Source organism: Engraulis encrasicolus, chromosome 10, assembly GCF_034702125.1.
Source record: "Engraulis encrasicolus isolate BLACKSEA-1 chromosome 10, IST_EnEncr_1.0, whole genome shotgun sequence".
NCBI classification, from domain to species: Eukaryota; Metazoa; Chordata; class Actinopteri; order Clupeiformes; family Engraulidae; genus Engraulis; species Engraulis encrasicolus.
Genome location: NC_085866.1, coordinates 53468337 through 53474091, shown reverse-complemented (window position 1 = coordinate 53474091; position 5755 = coordinate 53468337).

Sequence of the window (5755 nt, the reverse complement as noted above, 5' to 3'; positions counted from 1 at the left end):
GCTTCGCCACAACACGCAACATACTGACACAATCCTCCTCACTTGAGAGCAGAAACAGTTCTTTATCGAACCATTAAAAGCTCCACTCAGAAGCAGAAGAGTATCAACCATGATTTTAGGCACATGATCTTAAAATCTACTTGCACAGTGAAATGGATTTTGATGCTGGGTACTGGTTCAAAATACATATTTTGTACTAGCACATAATATTACATAGCATATCACATAATGTTACATAGCCAGTTATTCCACTGTACCTCATGAGCGTTTTACTTTTCTTTTACTTTTGCTTTATATTGTACATCTCTGCTTAGAGCCCCGTAGGAACCCTTGGTAAGGGCTGGCAGAGAATATACAGCACAAAAAAGTGGAGAACAGCATTGCAGCATATGCACAAAATAATATAATAATAACATGAAATAAAAGCTGGATTTCTTTCTGTCGTTTGTAATGTATTCCACTTAGAGTCGAACATGTCACATTTTTACAGTCTTCATCTCGGCGAGCAGCTACATGAAAGGCTTTGGTAGGACGTACGCGGGCTGGCGTAGTGTCTAACGGCCTTAAAATAGCTCTAATGAAAGAGGACTGTTAGCAAACGCGCGAGTCAACTCGCACCCGCCTAATCCACATAGACGTAAGGCATCTTATGGAATTAAACATTTGACATTAATTCGCTGTCAGCGGGGCCGCTTCTCCTGGCCTGAAACATTCCCTTACGAAGAGAGAGAAGAGAGAGAGAGCGAGAGCGAGAGAGAGAGAAAGAGAGAGAGAGAGAGAGAGAGAGAGAGATAGAGAGAGAGAGCACAGGATGACAACAGACCTTCTGATTGGACGCTTCCCAAAATGGAACAAAGAGGAACCAAAAGAAAGACTAGGGGCTGAAAAGATGAAACAACAAATATGTCCATTCCTGTGCTACTTACAGTTCTCTCGGTCAAACACGAAAATATCTTTGGACATTAATATATATATAAATAAGAAAAACTGTTCGTTTCTCTGGGATAAGGGTTTTTCGGCAAACCTGAGAATGCATTTCATCTCAGATGCATGTGCCTGTCCCTGCACACATGTATGGTAAAATGTGTGTGTGTGTGTGTGTGTGTGTGTGTGTGTGTGTGTGTGTGTGTGTGTGTGTGTGTGTGTGTGTGTGTGTGTGTGTGTGTGTGTGTGTGTGTGTGTGTGTGTGTGCGTTCACAAGCCTTCCTCCTCCGTCCTCACCTTGTGGTGGCAGAGGTAACTACAGTACAAAACAAATATTTCAAACATTTCAGGCTGTCAGGGCTTTGCAACTCAAGTGAGACAAGGCACGTCATGAATAATTGTCACGCCAGTCAGAAAAGAGTAAATTCCAGGTCATTTAAACTGGAGTTGAACATAAACAGGCATTCTCCTGACAGATCCTGACAGAAACAACCAATAAAAACAAACCCAAGCCACCACATTTACTTTGGTTCATTATGGTGTCTCCCAAGCTGATGTTTTTTGCAAAACCAACTACGTTCAATTTTATCAGGTCTTCCCTACACCTGTTTCTTTGCTTTTAGCGGTATACCATTGGCAAGGATATTCAATCTTAAAAAACAAAGTCTGCAGGTGGTTGAATGGCATTATCTTATGGCGAATTAATGCTCTCTGTATTACTGACAGAGCCCCTACGATGGCTTTTGCCAGAACAGATAGGCTGAAAAATCTATAGGCTACTGAGAATTTGGCAGTAATCATTTAATTCTCAAATTAAAAACGCCTGAAACCAAAAATTGCAGTGTTGCTTTATTACACAACACACACACTAGATAATGTGTGTGTGTGTGTGTGCGTGCGTGCGTGTGTGCACGTGTATGTGTGTGTGTGTACTTTTCACATGCGCATATCCATGTATTAATTGAAAGCAAATTACAAATGACTTCATCATCATGCCTCATGTAGAGATATGGCCCCGTGCTGTGCACAGCAGAACGCACCGCCGCACAGGAAGACGCAAGAAGAAGATCCGCCGAAAAGAAGCACCCGCTCCGCAAAAGTGGTAGTGACGGCGGCGAGGACAGCACCAAACAGCCTCAGGTCATGCACACACACACACACGTGCACACGCACTCACGCACGCGCACACACACACACACACATGACACCCGTGCCACTGTAAAATATCCAGCTCCTTGGATCCACTTGACAGTCCGTACCCCCCGAAAATTCATCGATTTCTCCCTCTGTCTCTTCCATTTGTGCCACCCGCATCCCCCCTGTATCCCTCCTCCTCCTCTCTCGCTCTTTCTCCTCTCTCTCTCTCCATCTCTCCAATCCCTCCACCTCCTCCACTGCAGTGGCCTGTATTCATTACACATGTTCCAGAAATTCAGGAAAGAGCTCTGCATGGGCCTGGCCTGTCCTGCATGGTGTGCTGCTCTGCTGCCGTATTGGTCGGTCTGTGGGGAGTAACATAAGCCCTGCGTCTCAGCCTCAGCCGGCACTGGAGTGAGCCGCCGTCTCGGACCGACCAGCCGAGCCCCCCCCGCACAGGGGGGGTGAGGGATGAAGGATCAGCAATCAGGGAAGCAAGGGAGCGAGGAGCACAGAGAGTATATACAGTCAATTACGCAGCGTTAATTCAACACCTAGAATTAGACCAACACTATAAGTGTTAAATTCGACTCTCTCACTTGACTTCACTCGCATCAGTCCAGCGCTATGAGTGTTCTCTCTAAGTGCCGAATTAACACAGCATATGCTGTATAGGCCAGTAGGGAGTCGGGTGTAGAGACCAGATATCTTGTCAGTAACACCGGATCACTTCTTAGCGCAGAGGGCTGCAGGGAGTCGTGGCGTGGGCCTTGGCTGGCAGCTGCCCTATCCCTCTTAGTAAGTAAGGGCAGCCTGCACATCTCCTCCCCTCTCTCTCCTCTCCTCTCCCTCTCTCTCTCCTCTCCCTCTCTCTCTCCTCTCCTCTTCCTCCTCTCCTTTGCTCAACACTCCTCTCATCTTCTCTTCCTATCTCTCCTCTCCTCTCCTCTCCTCCCCTTATGGTTGCGTCCCACTCCTCTCCTCTTCCTATCTCTCCTCTCCTCTCCTCATGGCCGCGTCCCACAGCCACACCCAAGACATTAAAAGAGGAAGCTTGAGGAGGGAGGGAGGGGGCAGCGGGCTATATGCAAATGCCTCTGCATGTATGCAGATGGATTAAGACACACTTGTAGCAAAAGATCTCCAAAGGCGCCTGTAGTGTAGGCTTGTCATGCTAATCTAGCCAATATTGCTTTGCTCACATCTAACTTCTGATTTCCGAATTCTTAAATTAAAAAAGACAGTAATAGTTTTCCTACTCAAACCAACGAAAGAGTAAATGACTAAAATGGGGAAAAATCATTTGCCAGAGCTTGAACACAGAAGTGAGACATTTGCGTCATACAAGCAAATAGCTGTAACGCTATCAAAGTCACTATTAAAAATCCATTATAGGTTATGAAGATAAATAACCATGTTTTGACAGAACACTTGAGCATGAATCATAACTAAATGCTAAAAATGACTTCCAGTTGATTAATATACACTCTGATCTGTCAAAATGACTAAATATTTCATGGTTGTTTTCAATGCTACTGCCCATATCGTGCTGTCACAACAGATGAGCGAAAGAAAAAAAAATGAGCTCCATTTCCAACATGAGAATATTGCTGTGTGTGTGTGTGTGTGTGTGTGTGTGTGTGTGTGTGTGTGTGTGTGTGTGTGTGTGTGTGTGTGTGTGTGTGTGTGTGTGCATAAATGGGTTAATGAGTGAGGATTTGTATGCGTGAGTGTGTGTGATATCTATCTCCTTCTCTCCATCTCATCCTCTCTCTCTCAATCCTTCTGTATATATGAAGGAATGAGGAAGGAAGGCGAAGGGGAAGAAGGAGGCTCCGACAGCAAGACACAGTTTTGATGCTGCCTCCACTGGGTCACCTCTATCCAACCCTACATTTTAAACACCAAACTAGGACAATGTGTGGCCCACAACTAGGCCAGCAAGTCTTCCTCTTCTAGATCACATTTCCAGGACAATGAACTACAAAAGCAAAAAAGATTGAGTGTGAGATGGTCTCTGGAGGCTACCTATGCAATTTCCCGTAGGAAAGGTGGGGTCTATGATTGCCTATGGCCGTTTATTGGGCATTACGAATGTATCATTTGGCATAGGCTATACGTAGCCCATAGCCAATCGTGTCACTTATTCCAACAAACTGCAAGCTTCTGTTTGTCAAGCCTTTCGACACCTCCCCACTCTCTGATTGGCTCCCTATAGCTCAGGCTACCTCGCTTAGGACAGCTGCCATGTATGTTGTCCACTAAAAGTGGAAATTACAAGGCTGTTATGTTAAAGTCCTGTTGCTGACGTAGTGATGTAAGACACAATGGAGGCAAAGTTTATCCTGACGATGTTGTTAGTGTGCATGTTTTTTTTTAAACTGACAAATACACCTAATCATTTCATGACTCAGATTTGGTGGGCTTGTGCGTTTTAGCATTAGCGTTTTAACCTGCCATTCACAATATTTACGCAGCTTACAAAAAATAACGTCAGTTTTTGAGAGAAATTAACTACAATTTCTCGCCACCATGTTAAAAAGGTCAAAGGTCATTTCATCTGAGCAACTCATGTATCAAAATATTCCACGAGTTGCTCCATGGAAATACCACATAACAGGGTTTTCATGTGTGGTTTTCTTGTCAGCGTTTGGTATTTGGGTCAGTGGCGTTTCAGCAGTACCACATGTCAAGGCGGTGCAATGACAACCAGTACCCCACTATTGTATGGATGGATTCTTTTGTTGTTTGTTTGTTTTTAGTGGACTATCTAAGGAGCATATTCATTGCAGCATATCAACCACCAATTACCAATTAATTTAAGGGCATTAAATGCCGTTACTCCACTTGACGGCTGAGCCCAAAAAAAGTGTCTTTCACCCATTTTCCATAATTTCTGTAGCACATGATGAAATGAATGCCACATAAATACACCGACAGGCAAAGTGCAGTGACGGTCTGAGTATCGAAATCAAGAAACGTGAAACTGTCAAAATGGCCAGTCAAACTTGCTGTTGGTAAACGATTGGTGATGCGCAACCTCATAACACACATACTTCCTCTTCCTGGAGTGCTGTAATAGTAACTGAAAAGACTCGACTACCATAGTAGGCCTACTACGCTACATGCTACTCTGCTACTATACATCACACAAAGTCTTAAGTAGGCCTAAATCACCACTTGGTTTTTGCAATTCTGTTAGAAGCAAATTCATAACTGGGACCAAGTAGAAACAAGAAGACAAGAGATTCAGACACAAGACGAAATTACTTGATGTGATGCATAGGCTAAATGCTACAACTGTCCTTTGTAGGGCACAATTCATAAAGAAGATTGTAGTTGTATTTGGTTATTCAGGACACAATGCAATATAATAGAGGTCAATGGTTATTTTGGTAAGAAGACAGCGAAATTAGCCAATTAATGGCGATGAAAACTCACAATGCCATTCTGTTTCTGTCGTAAATGCCCATCCCCTGTCATTGCAGAGCAACCAGTGAGAATAGGCATTAAGTATTCCAGGGTTTTCGACTGTAACAACAATACACTTCAACAAGACACTGAATCTGAGTGACTACTGGTGTGTGTTAGGGGGTGGTGGGTGCGTGTTGGGGGTTGGTGAATGGTGGGGTCTTCAGTAGGCTAAATCTAAGTAACGTTGTTTTTGTTTCATGTCGTTTAATGTACAAGTTAC